Here is a 19,030-nt window from a genome sequence, read left to right on the forward strand (position 1 = left end):
TCTTTTGTATCTGCTGCATTTGCATCGGTTTTGGAATTGGAGTTAGCACAGTTAGCATCTCCTATTTGTGTGGTATCGCCTTTGGGTGGTGAGTTGATCCTGAAACAGGGTGTTAGAGGATGTGATATAGAGGTCGCCGATTATAGGCTTCCTTTTCCGTTTGTTGTCATGCCCATGAAGGGCTTTGATGTTATTTTGGGTATGGACTGGTTATCGTCATACCGGGCTGTTATTGATTGCTACCGCCAGAGGGTCACGTTATGTACCTTGAGCGGGGAGTGGTTCCATTTCTTGGGAGACCGGGTTGGTAGTGTTTTGCCACCGGGGTATGATTCGCGAGGGCGAAGTGAACTTAGTAGTCTACTTGCTAGCTTTGAGAGTGGTGAGAGTGGTGAGACCCAGCATGTATTGCCGAGGGTGGTTTGTCAGTATTCGGATGTCTTTCCCGAAGATCTTGTTAGTTTGCCACCTCACCGAGAGATAGAGTTCTCTATTGATTTAGTGCCCGGCACGGCGCCGATTTCTATGGCACCTTACCGTTTTGCTCCAGCAGAGTTGGTTGAGTTGAAAGTTCAGCTCCAAGAATTGCTAGATAAGGGCTTTGTTCGCCCTAGTGTTTCACCGTGGGGAGCACCGGCCCTCTTTGTTAAAAAGAAAGATGGTGCCTTGAGATTGTGTATTGACTACCGGAAATTGAATCGGGCTACGGTTAAAAATAAGTACCCTATGCCCCGTATAGATGATTTGTTTGACCAGTTGAAGGGTTCCCGTTGTTTCTCTAAGATAGACTTGAGATCGGGTTACCATCAGTTGAGGGTCAGGGAGAAAGATATTCCTAAGACGGCATTCCGTACGCGGTATGGCCATTATGAGTTTCTGGTGATGCCATTCGGGCTTACCAATGCACCGGCAGTCTTTATGGACTTGATGAACCGGATTTTCCGGGAGTTCTTAGACCGATTTGTGGTCGTCTTTGTAGACGATATTCTTATCTATTCGCCTTCAGAGAAGGAGCATGAGGCACATTTGAGAGTGGTGCTTGAGTTGCTTAGAGCCCATAGGCTGTATGCCAAGTTTGGGAAGTGTGAGTTCTGGCTGAGGGAAGTCAAATTCTTAGGCCACGTAGTATCCGGGGAAGGGGTGTCTGTTGATACATCCAAGGTAGAGGCAGTGCAAGATTGGGCACAGCCTAAGAGTGTGTTTGAGATTCGCAGTTTTCTGGGATTAGCTGGGTATTACCGTCGGTTTGTGAAAGATTTCTCCAGGTTAGCGTCACCGTTGACTAGACTGACTCGGAAGGGAGTCAAGTTTGTGGAGTGAGACTTGTGAAAAGTCATTCCAAGAGTTGAAAGTTAGATTGACCACCGCTCCGGTGTTGATTATTCCGGAGAGAGGGTTGGGTTATGCGGTTTATTGTGATGCCTCACGAGAGGGTTTGGGCTGTGTGTTGATGCAAGAAGGGAAAGTGGTAGCTTATGGCTCACGTCAGTTGAAAATACACGAGAAGAATTACCCCACACACGACCTAGAGTTAGCAGCTGTGATTTTTGCCTTGAAAATCTGGAGGCACTACCTTTATGGTGAGAGGTTCGAGGTATTCTCGGATCATAAGAGTTTGAAGTATCTGTTTACACAGAGAGACTTGAATTTGAGGCAGAGGAGGTGGATGGAGTTCATCGAGGATTATGATTTTGAGTTGCACTATCATCCGGGAAAGGCCAATGTTGTGGCCGATGCCCTTAGTAGAAAATCCATTAGTGATGTAGCTTGTATAGCCATCCGGGAATGGGAGATGTTGGGAGCACTTGGCGAGTTTGATTTGCTACTGGGCGAATCTATTGAGGATGCGGCCTTGTTTTCTGTTGTTGCGCAGCCTACACTTGTGATTAGAGTGTTAGAGGCACAGAGAGGTGACCTTGAAGTAGAATCCCTCCGAGAGAAGATCTCCAGTGGGAAAGTTGAGAAGGGTTTGACGGTGTATCCCGACCTGAGTGTGAGATACCGAGACCGTTTGTTTGTACCGGAGTCTTGCCGCGAGGAAGTACTCCGAGAGTTTCATTATTCGCGCCTTGCGGTGCATCCGGGAGGTACTAAGATGTATCAGGATTTGGGTCGCCAGTTTTGGTGGCGGGGTATGAAGAGAGATGTGGCTGTTTTCGTATCGAAATGTCTTACTTGCCAGCAAGTGAAGGCCGAGCATCAGAGGCCAGCGGGTTTGTTGCAACCCTTGCCTATTGCCGAGTGGAAGTGGGAACATGTCACTATGGACTTCGTTGTGGGTCTTCCGAGGACTCAACGGGGTAGTGATGCTATTTGGGTGGTTGTAGACCAGTTGACTAAGTCGGCGCACTTCATTCCTATGCGCGTGAGAGATTCGGTAGATCATCTTGCCGACTTGTATATTCGGGACATAGTGAGATTGCACGGGGTCCCAGTGACGATCGTCTCAGATAGAGATCCTCGCTTTACTGCTAGGTTGTGGCAGAGTTTGCAGAGTGCCTTGGGCACTAAGTTGACCTTTAGTACGGCTTATCATCCTCAGACTGACGGGCAGTCCGAGCGTACTATTCAGATCCTCGAGGATATGCTTCGGGGTTGTGTCCTTGATTTTAGTGGGACGTGGGAGAGGCACTTGCCCTTGGTGGAGTTTGCCTACAACAACAGTTTTCAGTCTAGCATCGGTATGGCACCGTTTGAGGCCTTGTATGGCCGACCGTGTAGGTCTCCAGTGTGTTGGGCCGAGGTGGGTGATGCACCTTTGTTGGGTCCGGAGTTGGTTAGGGAGACGACGGAGAAAATTGAGCTTATCCGTAGGAGGCTTGTTACAGCCCAGAGTCGGCAGAAATCTTATGCTGACCGTAGGAGGAGGCCTTTGGCGTTTGAGGTAGGTGATCATGTCTTTCTGAAGATATCACCTAGACGAGGTCTGATGAGGTTTGGGAAGAGTGGGAAGTTATCCCCTCGGTTTATTGGTCCTTTTGAGATCCTTGAGAGGATTGGTGAGGTTGCATATCGGTTAGCCTTACCGCCGCAGTTGTCCGGAGTGCATGACGTGTTTCATGTGAGTATGCTTCGGAAGTATGAGCCAGATCCATCACATGTGTTGGATTAGACTGATTTAGAGGTAGATGAGGATGCCTCGTATGAGGAGAGACCGGTTCGGGTCTTGGATAGGCGGGATCAGGTCCTGCGTGGCAAGACCATTCCTTTGGTGAAAGTCTTGTGGAAACATCACGGAGTGGAGGAAGCCACTTGGGAACGTGAGTTGGAAGTCCGAGAGAAATATCCGGACTTGTTTGTTGATATGTAATCTTGTATTTAAATTTTACATTTTGTTGAACTTAAGAACTTTTATATATGTCTTAAGTTGTGAAACATTGAAAATGTTTTGATTATTGAAAATGTTTTGATTATTGGAAGTATGTTTTGGAACTTGCCTTATATGGAAGTTGAATGTGACACTATATATGTTGATTATATTGTTGAAATTGGAAAGATAGTGCATAATGTTGATGCATGTTGGCAATACATATGTTGTTTACATATTGTGATATGTCTCTTGTTAAAGGGATGGGATGACCGGTAATGGGTCGAATTGTTGAATGTTAAAATATAACATTGTTTAAAATGGAGGAAAACTTGTTTTTGAAAACTTGTGTTTAATTTCAGGGACGAAATTCTTTAAGGGGGGGAGGTTATAGCGATCTCGGGTTTACCCTTGTTGTACAGTGATCCGGACATGTGTCCGTGGATGATTGGTGGTTGTTTATTATTTTGTTTACATCCTTTTTACTTCGTATTTGAGTTATAGGATGTGTTGGGCGGATTTGTTTCAGGTTGGTTGAGTTTAGAAACCAAAACTAGTTGCCCAGATTTTTGGCCTGTACGCTCGAGCGGAGGTGTTGGCGCTCGAGCGGGTAATACACCCATCCAGTATTTGTTGTGCAGTGTTGTACGCTCGAGCGTGGAGTTGGACGCTCGAGCGGATCTGTGTGAGTGGACGCTCGAGCGTAGGGTTGGGAGCTCGAGCGGAGGCCTGGTTCTGCAAAAGTGCTGGGCGAGTGCATTCTGCGCTCGAGCGGGAGGTTGGCCGCTCGAGCGGAAGTCTGTGAGTGGCCGCTCGAGCGGGGTGTTTTACGCTCGAGCGGAGACCTGGGTTAAAGTCCCGAATTTGTGACTCTTCAAATCACTTTTTCATTTCCTCTTCTCTCTCTTACTTTTCCAAAAACACCATTGTTGAGCTTCTCACTCTAGATACTACCTTCTCTCTAGGTTTTGATCTACTAGGAGTGATTTACTCACCTTTGGCCTTTACAAAAAAGTTGTTGATCGTCGAGGGCTTCATTTTAATCTGAAAATCTCGGGTTTTGGAGCACGTTGGGTTTTGTTGTCTTCTCCTTTGGGACTCCGAATTTGAGGTAGGGATATCCTACTCCTCTCTATGGGTTTTGTCTTTAAATTTTGGTATTTTGAGATGTTGGGCTTGGTTTGGTAATTTTGTGAAAGTTTGGGGCTTTTGTGTAATTTTACAAAAGTTGGGGTTTTATTCATAATAAACCTAGATGCATGTTTGGCATGGAGAAATGGAATTGATATTGAATCATTGATGAAAATGGGACCTAAGGGTTGAAATGGTAATTATGGAAAATGGCCTAATTACATTGTTTAATTAATTGGGATAATTAATGGTGAGAAATGAGGAAATGAAATGTTGATTGAATATCCATTGGTGCATTTATTTTCTGTTTAGAAATAACTGCTTGGGCTATCGGTGGAGGATAGTCGTGATTGTTGTAGACAATGCATGATGATTAGGCAAACTGAAACTAATCAATGAAATGTGTCATGGAACTTGACGGTTGATAGAATACATTAATTGTATGTATTGGGTGATTGTATATAGAACCAATGTGTTTATATACGTTATGTGTAGAGGAGGAGATAGGGGATGTACTCCGCGGTTTAGGGGAAGATAGGGGATGTACCTCTAAACCGGATAGTATTGGGAGAAGATAGGGGATGAACTCCGTAGACACAGCTCATATGCTTGTCTAGAGAAGTGTGGATACAGCTTATATGCTTATCTGTGAATGTGGGATATTGTTGTTATACATATCTGTTGAGAATGTGGATATAGCTTTTATGCTTATCTGAATGTGAGATATAGTTTTTATACATATCTGTGGAAATAATGATAGAGCTAGCATGCTTATCTGTTGAAAAAAGGGAAAATGAAAGGTAACTTAGACTCATAAGTTGTATGACATAAATATGTGATTTATGTGGGTGTAACAGTGTTGACCATCTATCAATTGCTAATATTTTAGTCATTGTCCATGGTTGGTTTAGTGTATTTCTACTGGGCTGTGGCTCACCCTATATGGGAATATCATTTTCAGGTGCAGGAAGCATGCCACCTCCAAGGACATAGCTGGGAGGCTAGTGACGGACATGCTTTTGTCGCTTAACTTTTGATGTATTACATGTAACTTCAAGCCCAGGGCTTAATGTGTAATCGAGTTAGTACTCTTTGTTGTAACCAAGTGTTAACTTGGAAAGCTGTAAGCCTTTAGGGCATTTTTGTTATGAGGTTAACATGTAATACAAATGTAATGGAACTCTAATGAATAAAAGAATGTGGTTAGTTTATATGTAAATGCATGTCTTATCTGATGGGTTTATTGTTGTTATTTTGAGGACGTTACACTATTTAAATCACATCATCTTAATTAAATCACATCTCTCTACCCATATTTCACGTTTTTTCATAAAAAGTTAAAAAGTGTACTTATTTAGATCATCCCAAACAACCCCTTAGTCTAATCTGTCTTTTGTGTTTTTTGTCCAACTAAACTAGCCAAACGAAGGCTAATTAGACGTAGCAAATGGGCGACATTGATTCACTGGGTGGCCTAAGTAGGGGTGTACGCGATGTGGTTTGGATGGTTTGAGAGTAAAATTACAAATCGAATAGCGGCTTGGTAGATTAACAGATTGACAAACTGAGGTTTAGGCAGTTTTTGACGAATTAGTTGAATAATATTCTAACTAATTATCATACATTTGCATAATATATAACATTAATTTGTATAATATTTTGTATATATGTATATATAACACACAATAATTTTATATAATATGTTTTATATATATAATTACTAATTTGTAATAAATTTCATATCTTAAATCTCTTTCACATTCATATTTACTTTGATATTTCATTAGATGTTAAAAAATATATATGTATTAACTATAGCGGAGCAGAACGGTTTAAAAAACATATTATAAATTTCAATGTTTAAACTGCAATTAACAATTAAAACGGTACAAATTAATATAAATTGATACAATTTTAACAAATTAAACAATATTTTGCACCGTCATGGACCTAAGCTTCCTTCTATGGCTGTCTACCCCCCAATTGGGTTTCTGGCTCATTAGTCTTTTGCTTTTTTGCTCCTGATTTGCTTGTAATAATTTCTTTGATTGAAAAAAAAAAAATGGCCAGATTAATTGGGTCAACACGGGTTTCACATTTAAAACAATTTAACACAAATTCTCTCATTAGATAAATGAACTCAACAAATTTGTTGACATTTGTCATTTATTTTAGCAATAGATAGTAGTGGTAGTGGTAGTGGTAGTGGTGCTGTGGGAATGGTAGCGATGTTGGTGGAGTGGCAGCGGAGGAATGGTAGAGTAGAAACAAAGGTAGTAGAGTGTTGGTGATGGAGGTGTTAATGATTCACAGAGTGAACTGCAACAACATGAGTTGATTCAAGTAACTACGTCAAGGGGTTATTTGGGAAATACTAAATTAGTATACTTTTTGACTTTTTATGAAAAAATATGAAATATAAATTGGGTTTAAAATGATATGATAGAAATGTGATATGACTTAAATAAGATAATTGTGACATAAATATGATAATGTGCTAAAATAACATGTGTTATTTTAACACATGCCAAAAATCACTTATTTATTTTTTTAGATGGATCAGCTACATCAGGATTAATAAAGTGTTGCCACACAATGTTAAAGCTCTATCAAGACATTTGAATAAGATTTTCATCAAAGTGGTAGTGATGATAGAACTGATGGAGGTGGTGATGGTGGTGCAGTGGCAATGGTGGCAATAATAAAAGTAGAAGTATTACTTATTTAAATGGATATAATTGAGCGAGTTCATTATGAGTTTGAGTTAAATTGGTCACCTCTACTCTCTTTCCTTTTTCTTTGATCCTCTTACGAGGCTAGTTATATATCTAAATAATTTTTAAAAATCCATTATACACTAATTCTCATACAAAAATTGTGTTAACTAACGAATGTGTTCTCACAATAGTAAGTAATAAAAAAATTATACTAGTGTATTTTGTAAATGACTTATCTCGCTTGGAAATTGACTACTTGATTTTTTACAAAACAAAAGCAAAAAATAAAAAAGAAAAAGAGTATGATAATTTATAGTAATTTTTTATAAAGTTTTAAGTTTCCAAACGATGGAGAATTAGTGTAGAGAAAGTAATGTTTTAAAATTTAAAACATTATTCTTAAATTCATTTACATTAACATGATAGGAGATTATAAGTTTTAATTGTTTAGATTCTAAACAAAACACATGGTCAACACAATTAAGATAGTTTAGAGAAAAATTGCAAATCAGACTATTTAGCCAAAAATAATTACAAATGCATGAGTGTAGATTTTTTCTCTGTAATAAAATAAAATAAAAAAAAGTTACATCACATAAAAAGGTCTCATATTTTTGTAATAAAGTGCCCCAACCACCCACTTTTCCCAAAAATTTAAAAGATACATTTTATAGACTTAAGCATTTTATTTTTAGAATATTGGCTATGCATTGCCATATTTTGGCCTTATTTGGAAAGTATGATTTGAATTAAAATAGTTAATAAAATAAAATGTTACAATAAAATTATAAATATTTAATTTTTTCTTTCACAATTATCAAATTAATTATTAAAAAAAATCAATTATAATTCAAAACATAAGGCTCTGTTTGGTGCAATTTTCGAAAGTTGATTCCACCCCTTCACCTGAACCGTTTGTTTGGATAGCGTATTAAAAAATTGATTTCACACCTACTTTTAAAAACATGTCTACTCGGTCATCCTTTCGGATGTTCTCCGGACATCTGGCCAATTAACCAAAATAGTTTTTTTTTTTTTTTTTTTTTTTTTTTTTTTTGCACTTGTTATTTTTGTATTTTAGATAAAAAAAATATTTCCAAATTTTTTAATTTTTTTTTATGAGTTTTGAGTAGAATTTTGGATTGCATGTTTTGTTATGAGTTGTGAATTTTTGAATTAAATATCATATGCCACGTTAAAAATTTCAAACTCAATTCAAAACTCATAAACAAATAAATTTTCACACTCAAATCATAATTTTAAAACTCATAAATTTAAAATATAACTCTATTATAAAATCATAATGGGGATTTTTTTTAAGGTCCCTAGTATTAAGATTTTATAGCATAAAGGGCACTCAATATTTTCATAATGTCTAAGGTCCCTCAATACCAATCCAGAGAAAATTCGATCCAGAGAATTTCTCTGGACAAATCACAGAGAAAATTCCAAATTTTTCTGGACACATCACAGAGAAAATTCTAAATTTCTCTGGACAAATCATAGAGAAAATTCCAAATTTCTTTGAACCAACACCAAATTTCTTTGGACAAATCAGAAAACATTCACTCTGGGCATTGCAAAATGTTACGACGTTGCAATAAAGAGCTATGAAAAACTAAGTAAACAGTTATTGCAAACATAATATATAGATATTACACCTAAATCAAGAAAACATTTTTTCCTTTTCTTTTTAGAAGTCTAGAGCATTTTGAATGACATGACAACACAAGTTAAGCACAGGGTTTAATCATAAAACATTCACCTAAAAAACTGTATATCAGTAACTAAACAGCACAAATGATGCACAAACTTTATTACCAAGAAACAACAATGATACCAAAAGCATGCATGTACAAGAACACATCATTTGTGTAGTTGACAGATATAATACAAGCTGTAGAAAGGGAAAATTGAATCAGTTAGACTCAACTAGTCAGAGAAAATTCGATCTAGAGAATTTCTCTGGACTTCGCAGAGAAATTCTAGTTCATTGAGATTTTCTCTGGTTCAATTTTCTCTAGACTTCACAGAGAATTTCTCTGGTCGAATTTTCTCTGGACTTCACAGATAAATTCTGGTTCACAAGGTTCATTATTATTGAGAATTTCTCTAGACTATAAATTTGAGTTGTTGAGAATTTCTCTGGACTATAAATCTGTAATTTATTACAGGGTGCATTCATAAGGCTCCATTCATCATCTTTCAACCAGAGAAAATTAAAATTTCTCTCAATACCAAAGAAAGCTAGAGAAAATTGTGTAGAGAAATTTTGTGTGCCTTTGTGTGCCTCTATCCAAAGAAATTTGTGTTAGAGAAAATTTGTGTGGCTTTGTGTGGCTCCATCCAGGGAAAATTGTGTAGAGAAAATCTGTGTGGTTTTGTGCGGGCACGATATGACTGAGAACTTGGCAACATAAAAAACAGATATGGTATGGGCTAGCAATTTCGTTGTTGTTTATACCAAACACATAAAATTCAATGATGGAAAGGTCATGAACTTGCCAGACTGAAGTACTAGAAGTTTTCCTCTAGTACTATTCATTGCTAAGAAAGCAGCCTGAAATAATAACAAAAAAACATAAATTTCAACATAGGCACACTAAGGGTTAGTTTGGCATAGCCTAAAAAGGACAAAAAGTAAAAAAGTTACTCAAAAAATTAAAAAGTTGTCACTATTCACAAAAAAAAAATAATAATAAAAATCAATTTTCTAAACAAAAGTACAACTTTGATATCATCTATGTGCAGCTGCTGTGCTGCGTTTGTTGACAAAAATGAAATGATTGGGTGTAATTTTAGATGGTTGTTGTTCGGCCCATGGGGGCCATCACGGGTCCCGTTTTGATAATCTGAACCGTCAATGTGTAGAACTCGTTGAGTACTATGTATTTGTAAAAAATCATATTGATCGGATATCGATAACTGCATGATCAAATCAGTTATGTACAACAAATGGATGGTGTTATAATTGACGATTGACAAAAAACAAATCTGATCAGATAGCTATCGATATCCAATCAACGTGATTTTTTAGAGACATATAGTACTCGACGAGTTCTACATATTGACTGTTCAGATTATCAAAATGGGACCCGTGATGACCCCCACGGGCCGAACAAAACCGTCGAGTGCAATGCCCGAAAAGTAGCCAATAATTTCTTACTTCCATTTCACTTGTGCAGATTGTACGGCTGTGACCCACACCTCTCCAATCTTCTCTTACACACTTCTTTATACAATTTTTTAATACACATTTTTTCATAAAAAGTCAAGAAGTTAACTCAAACATCTATATTTTTTTCCTTAACTTTTTAGTCCAAAAAGACAAAAAGTGCACTTATTTATGACACCCTAAACAACCCCTGAATTTACTCAGATGTATGTGTGCACATAAGGTAATAACAGAATTCTATAATTCCTAATTATTAGCAGACTTCTACAGAATATAAAATCAACAAAAATTATAATAGTGGGCAAGCATCAGTTCTATCAATGAAGATTACTGTGATTGAGAGATGTGCTGTAGATTAAAAAGTACAGACCAAAAAAAAAAAACTTGGTAAGCTATGCTATCATACTCATGAAGAGAAAGTCTAAGAGATATATTATAGGACAAATTCTGCACTACAATAATATGAATAGTTTATGCTTACATTACACTAATATGACACTATAGTAACAATTTTTCCACATTCAATCTGTCCATAATACTCTCCTCAATAATGCCAGCATGTAAATCCCATAAAAGTTAAATCAAGTTCCTTCATATTAATTGAACTTAAGCACTGTCCATAATTGTCTACTAAGTATTTCATTTTCTTATATTTTCTTCCAACTTCCATAATTCAGTTCCTTTTATCATCCCACCAAATTTTAATAACTCAAATATGAGAACACGTAATAATATAAATAAAGATTACTCGACATAAATATGCATACATAGGATACATTTTCTGAAGGAATGTGGTAAACGCTAAAGTATACGGGACTCCACTTTGGAGCATCATACAAAAAGTAGGTGGGTGGCCCATTTTTTAAACCTTTTTCCGACATGCTATAATCACACTATCACATCGTCTTTCTGCCTACTGGTTTGTTTTCTCTTCCATTTTCATATAGCCTTATGAAGCCCAGTTGTGCTCGTGAGATCATGAAACTGTCACGAATGGTGAGGATATCGTGGACAAGCTTGCTGCACTCATCGATGAGGAAGTATAGGGTTACGTTGTGCTTGCGAAGGTCCTTGACGTAGATGAGAGGGGAGAGAATGTCTTGGCAAAACTTGTAGTAGATCAAGATCATGTAAACTTCTTCATTCGCTGTTCTACTTGAATTCACTGGTTGGTTCAGTTTCAACATTTGATTTATGCATTTTGCAAATCAAAAGTCATATATGAATGAATGAATATCAACAAAATTAGATCGATAGATTTAGAGAGAGAGAGAGAGAGAGAGATACTGGTTTGTCTTTGTCAGAGATTGAGTGCCATGGTTGGGAGAGTCAAATTTCTCTGTGATATATGAGTATGAGATTAAGGAACCTTAGACTTCATAAAATAATATTGTGGATCTCTTACATTACTAAAAATGAGAGAGTTGTAAAACCCCATATTTTTATATAATAATAATAATAATATATATTTTTAATTTTCTTAAATAATTAGTCACAATATTTTGAATTTAATAGTCTGTATATTTTTATACTGAACATTTATTTAAAATAAAATAAAATAAAATGTTCTTTTTGACTTTATATTATCACTCAATATAAATTTATGAACCTTATGATATTTTTATTCAAATTACACTGAAACCTAATATTTTATATACTAAAACCCCAAAAAAAAAATATATATATATATATATACACATATTTAATCAGGCTCTATTGGAAGTCAATTAGACTAATTAAATTAGGTGGGATTTGAGATTAGATATAATTAACTAATTTTGTGTCAATCAAGACTTATTAAGAATATGTATTATTTAATTAAATCAATCTTAATCATAAATTAAACTATGGAAGGAAAAAAAAAAAAATAAATAAATAAATAAATTTATGGGTGTATATGAAGTGAGGGTGTGCTGAGAAATCCAAGTGTGTGTACTAAGAAATCTGTTTGTGTGTGCATGTGTAAGTGATGTGCTGGAAGCTTGACCAAGGTGCATGTGTGCAATGTGTCAACAAGAGAAGTGCATGTGTGTGTGTATAACTAAGGAGTTAAAGGTGTTTGGGTGAGGAATTGGTGGGTATGTGCTGTGAGAGTCCTAGAGGGAGAGAGAGAGAGAGAGAGAGAGAGAGAGAGAGAGAGAGAGAGAGAGAGAGAGAGAGAGAGAGAGAGAGAGAGAGAGTATTGAAGCCTATTCAATTTTTTTTTTTGCTAGAAGGAATTTCATGGGAAGCAAAAAAAAAAAAAAAAAAAAAAAAAAAAAAAAAAAATTAAAGAAAGGAAGATCTTGAAGGCTAATAGGTAAGAAAACCCTCTCAACCTTCTCATTTTTTTTATATAATTGAAATTTTCAGATTGTGTACATATGATACATTGTCTAAATTGTTTTGAATCTGCCCGCATGTTTATCCGAATTTTTAGATAATTTTATACTCAAAATTTCGAGATGATTTCTTCTACAAAGTTGTTGATAATGATGTCTAGTTTGTCCAGAAATTTTTGGAAATAATTTTTGAGCTTTCTACGAATTTATACAAATTTTTAACTAAATCTGAAACTGTGTTGAGAATAAATTGTTTTGAATCTGCCCGCGTGTTTACCCGAATTTTTAGATAATTTTATACTCAAAATTTCGAGATGATTTCTTCTACAAAGTTGTTGATAATGATGTCTAGTTTGTCCAGAAATTTTTGGAAACAATTTTTGAGCCTTCTACGAATTTATACAAATTTTTAACTAAATCTGAAACTGTGTTGAGAAATCTGTCTTGAATCTGCCAGCATGTTACCCGAATTTTTAGACAATTTTATACTCAGAATTTCGAGATGATTTCTTCTACAAAGTTATTGATAATGATGTCTAGTTTATCCAGAAATTTTTGGAAACAATTTTCGAGCTTTCTACGAATTTATACAAACTTCTAACTAAATCTGAAACTGTGAGACAAATTTTACCATGTATTTGAAAATTTATTTAAAATTCTATACTAAGCCAAATCTGGTAATTTCTAACTAGAAGATGAAATTTGAGAAGTCTAGTTTCATAATAAATTTTTAGATTATGGGTTTGATCTATAAATTTAAGCATGGAATTAACGTAAGGAAATGTGACAAATCTGTGTCATAAACACCCTTAGAATTTGTTTAGAATTATTTATAAGTTATTTTTGGAAAAAGCTTTCTGAAAAATAACCATAACATGTTTATTGAGTATCCTGTAGATTGATATGAATTTTAGGGTTGTATAAGTAATGTATTTATAATTTTAATTGCAAGATATATACTCTGAAAATTTTTCTGGACAGAATAAAATCACCACTTTAATATTATGCTAGTCTAATTTTGTAAATCAAAAATTCGTGCATGTGTGTGTTTAGGGTTTAATTCTTGTATCTAAGTTATTATTTCATACCATGGTTTAAATAAATTGTTTATTTAAATTCTGTACTTTTATTTAGTATTGTGTGACACATGCAATATTTTATGATTGGGAATTTTAATGAGTTGGTATAACATTATTTGTGATTAAAAATTTGGAATTGTTTGTGATTAATATCAAAATTAACTGAAATGATTAACGGCATATACAAAGTTAACAATTGATGGTTAATACCAGTTGTTCGGAGTGAGTCTTGGTTTAAAGACTGTACGGAATTAAGGGTTGACGGTTAACACCGGTTGTTCAGGGTGAGCCCTGGTTTTGAGAATTCTCACGTAAATTGTGTTGCGAAACTCTAAGATGGCACGGGACTTATTTGAACCCTTTTCGGTATTCGGTTTTGGAATAAGGGTGGATGTGCAGGTGGCACACAGGGAGGTTGCTTACCCCTGGCAGACCGTTTCCTTGGGGCAGACCACGGATGCCACTACTTGGGTATATAACTCCGGACGTGGGCATCCCTGGTAGTTACGGTTGGTAACACTTAAATATTTGACCAAGGGAGGGTTTCAAATTAACCGTTGCCATGCTTAGTGGTTGGTAAGTTAAATCTCTTTGGCGAGATTTCGAGTGTCACCTAATTTATTAAAATTACTGAAACTATTCTAATGGTTGTAATTTCTGTGTATAATTATATTGTTATCTCATGTTTAGAATATTATTATTTGTCTCTTAAAAAGAATGGTAGGTTGGTTACGTTTTCTTACTGTGTTGCAAAACTCATGGCATATATTTTGTTGCCCTGGCGTTTTATGCCAGGTTTTAGCGAGGAAATAATTGAAGCTGAAATGGAGTTGACGCTAACGTAGAGCCTTGGCTGAGTTGAAATCATAGCAAAAGTCGAATAACTTTATTATCCTATATATTAGCTATTAAGGACCTTATAATTTCATTGCTGTTGTATTTGAATAATGTTAAGTTTTTATTTAATATTATTTGAACCTGTGGTTATGTACGAGAGTTGGAATGCCCTATTAAGATGTCAACTTTTTAGTTTATTAAGTCATTTTGTTTATTTAATTTCCCTTGATGTTTCAAAAAAAAAAAAGAAAATTTGGGGCGTCACAACATGGTATCAGAGCTCTAGGTTAGAATACCTAGGGACGGTGGGAAGAGGTTTAACCTCAATTGAGGAGTAGTGTCATGTGTTAGAAGGAATAGAATTGTGTAACTCATAGTTTTTGAGAGCTTTATGCTAATCATAGTAACTATCATTGTTTGATGCTAACTGGGTTGACTCCAAATTTGTCGGATGTAAAATCATCACTGCTCTATCTTCATTGAACCTTTCCAATTCGACAAAGTATTGCCTTAAGATGATCAATTGGTAATTTTTGAGTCATGTTTATTGTATCTTGTATGTTGTTCTCTTGAAAACCGATTGCACTCTTTTAATCCTTACAGGGTGAAGAATCTTAGGTGTTTGGTTTGAAATGTGTATGGCCAAACACAATTTCAATTCAAATATCTAGTTTGATCACCAGCTCCATAATCTTAACCCTATTTAAAGTTCAAAACTATCATGTCATCCGACTTTACCGTCTGCTCAAATTCCTTTTGAATTCTTATGCTAGTTATGCTATGGTCGTAGCCACGTCATACTCTTTCTTCTCTACTATAATTGTGTGGATCTTAGGATTAGAGCTTGAACGATTAGAAACACCTATAAGTGTAGCTTCACTGCTAGGAGGTCAAACTCGAGTAGATAACGTCTGCAAATCATGTGAACTAAGAGTCTCTAATTTACGTTTAACTTGCGACCTACGAGTCATGAAAATTTCAGACTTTGACGTTATCCTAGGAATGGACTGGTTATCAGCCCATAGAGCCATCATTGATTGCTATCGGAAGACGGTGATTGCTTACTCTCAGGATGGAACACGATTCCAATTTAAGGGGGATAGACAAGATTCCCTATCACTAACACTTGGAAATTCAAAGTGGCACAATCACCTAGTTGGGTGGCTAGCCAGCTTAGTTCTGGAAGATAAAGATCGTATGGAACTAGGGTTACGAATATGCTGATGTGTTCCCAGAGGAATTACCAGGACTACCCCCAAAGCGAGAAGTAGACTTTACCATTGAACTACAACCTGGTACATCACCGATTTTAATGGCACCACATCGCCTGGCACCAACTGAATTGAGAAAGCTAAAGACATAGTTGCAAGAATTATTGGACAAGGAATATATAAGGTCAAGCACGTCCCTGTGGGAAGCACCAACCTTATTTGCTAAAAAGAAAGATGGGACACTCAGGTTGTGCATTGATTATCGACAACTCAATAGTCGCCATTAAGAATCGGTATCCACTACCTCGGATTGATGACCTTTTCAATCAGCTTAGAGGGGCAAAGTATTTCTCAAAGATAGACCTCAGGTCGGGGTATCACCAATTGCGTGTTCAGGAAGAAGATATTCTTAAGACTGCGTTTCGAACCTATTACAGCCACTATGAATTCGTAGTGATGCCATTCGGCCTAACCAATGCACCAGGCATGTTCATGAGCTTAATGAACAAAATATTCACGCTTTACTTAGATCAAATTGTGGTAGTTTTCATAAAACATATTTTGGTGTATTTCAAGTCTGAAGGAGACCATGAATAATATTTGAGAATAGTACTTCAAACTTTGAGAGAAAACCAGCTGTATGCTAAGGCTAGTAAATGTGAGTTCTGGATGGGGGAAGTAAGGTTTTTGGATCACGTGATATCTGACAAGGAAATATTAGTAGACCTAACTAAAGTAGAAACAGTGACAGAATGGAAGCAACCTAAGAACACATTTGAGATTCGTAGTTTCTTAGGACTCGCCGGTTACTATCGAAGATTCAAGACTTCTCAAAACTGGCCAAACCAATGACACATTTGACTCAAAAGAGGGTAAGTTTGAATGGAACGAATCTTGCGAAAATTCATTCCAAGAACTCAAGAAAAGATTGACGAGCGCCCCTATTCTCCTAGTGCCAGAACGTGACGTTGGGTACAACGTGTATTGTGATGCTCCCAAAGAAGGTCTGGGGTGCGTATTGATGCAAAATAGCAAGGAGGTGAAATTGATAAGTTAAATCAGTTTAATTTCAAGTATTGGACCCTATGAAAGTGTAATTAAATACTCGATTCAGTTTAATAAAACTAAGGTTTAATCAATTGGGTTCGAATTGGAGTTAATTGAGTTGTGAGGATTGAGAATTTAGATTATTATGAATTACATTATTTATGAGGTGCTCAATTGAATATGTAATTTATAGATGGAGATTTTGAGTTTGATATGAAATTGAAGGCCTTAAAGGTGAGAGAAACCAAAATTGATGAGCTCAATAAGTTTAATTTGATAATTGGAGCATTTTGGGGATTTGATTTGAAATCTGATTCAGAATGATAAATTAACCAAAATTAATTGGGCCTTTATGGAAGTCAAATTCGACCAATTAAATTATGTACGAGTCTAGAAGTTAGAGTGTTTATGGGTGTGGGTGTATTGAGAAATCCGCTGTGTGTGTGCATGTGAGGGATACGATGGAACCTCAATGAAATGTGCTAGTGTTCAGGTGCACACGTGGTGTGGAATGGAAGATGGGAGAGGGTGTGAATGAGGTAAAACTGGAAACTAATAACATAATAGTAGAGTTCGCTCATCGGTTACCCACAACTTTTCAAAACCCAAGGACAACTTAAATTTCGGGGACGAAATTTTTGTAAGGGGGATAGATTGTAAAACCCCATATTTTTATATAATAATAATAATAATATATATTTTTAATTTTCTTAAATAATTAGTCACAATATTTTGAATTTAATAGTCTGTATATTTTTATACTGAACATTTATTTAAAATAAAATAAAATAAAATGTTCTTTTTGACTTTATATTATCACTCAATATAAATTTATGAACCTTATGATATTTTTATTCAAATTACACTGAAACCTAATATTTTATATACTAAAACCCCAAAATATATATATATATATATACACATATTTAATCAGGCTCTATTGGAAGTCAATTAGACTAATTAAATTAGGTGGGATTTGAGATTAGATATAATTAACTAATTTTGTGTCAATCAAGACTTATTAAGAATATGTATTATTTAATTAAATCAATCTTAATCATAAATTAAACTATGGAAGGAAAAAAAAAAAAAAATAAATAAATAAATAAATTTATGGGTGTATATGAAGTGAGGGTGTGCTGAGAAATCCAAGTGTGTGTACTAAGAAATCTGTTTGTGTGTGCATGTGTAAGTGATGTGCTGGAAGCTTGACCAAGGTGCATGTGTGCAATGTGTCAACAAGAGAAGTGCATGTGTGTGTGTATAACTAAGGAGTTAAAGGTGTTTGGGTGAGGAATTGGTGGGTATGTGCTGTGAGAGTCCTAGAGGGAGAGAGAGAGAGAGAGGGAGAGAGAGAGAGAGAGAGAGAGAGAGAGAGAGAGCCGAGAATGAGAGAGAGGGAGTGAAAAATAAGAGAGTATTGAAGCCTATTCAATTTTTTTTTTTGCTAGAAGGAATTTCATGGGAAGCAAAAAAAAAAAAAAAAAAAAAAAAAAAAATTAAAGAAAGGAAGATCTTGAAGGCTAATAGGTAAGAAAACCCTCTCAACCTTCTCATTTTTTTTATATAATTGAAATTTTCAGATTGTGTACATATGATACATTGTCTAAATTGTTTTGAATCTGCCCGCATGTTTATCCGAATTTTTAGATAATTTTATACTCAAAATTTCGAGATGATTTCTTCTACAAAGTTGTTGATAATGATGTCTAGTTTGTCCAGAAATTTTTGGAAATAATTTTTGAGCTTTCTACGAATTTATACAAAATTTTAACTAAATCTGAAACTGTGTTGAGAATAAATTGTTTTGAATCTGCCCGCATGTTTACCCGAATTTTTAGATAATTTTATACTCAAAATTTCGAGATGATTTATTCTACAAAGTTGTTGATAATGATGTCTAGTTTGTCCAGAAATTTTTGGAAACAATTTTTGAGCCTTCTACGAATTTATACAAATTTTTAACTAAATCTGAAACTGTGTTGAGAAATCTGTCTTGAATCTGCCAGCATGTTACCCGAATTTTTAGACAATTTTATACTCAGAATTTCGAGATGATTTCTTCTACAAAGTTATTGATAATGATGTCTAGTTTATCCAGAAATTTTTGGAAACAATTTTCGAGCTTTCTACGAATTTATACAAACTTCTAACTAAATCTGAAACTGTGAGACAAATTTTACCATGTATTTGAAAATTTATTTA

Source organism: Camellia sinensis, chromosome 3 (assembly GCF_055761805.1).
Source record: "Camellia sinensis isolate YWXY chromosome 3, ASM5576180v1, whole genome shotgun sequence".
In the NCBI taxonomy this organism is placed as follows: domain Eukaryota; kingdom Viridiplantae; phylum Streptophyta; class Magnoliopsida; order Ericales; family Theaceae; genus Camellia; species Camellia sinensis.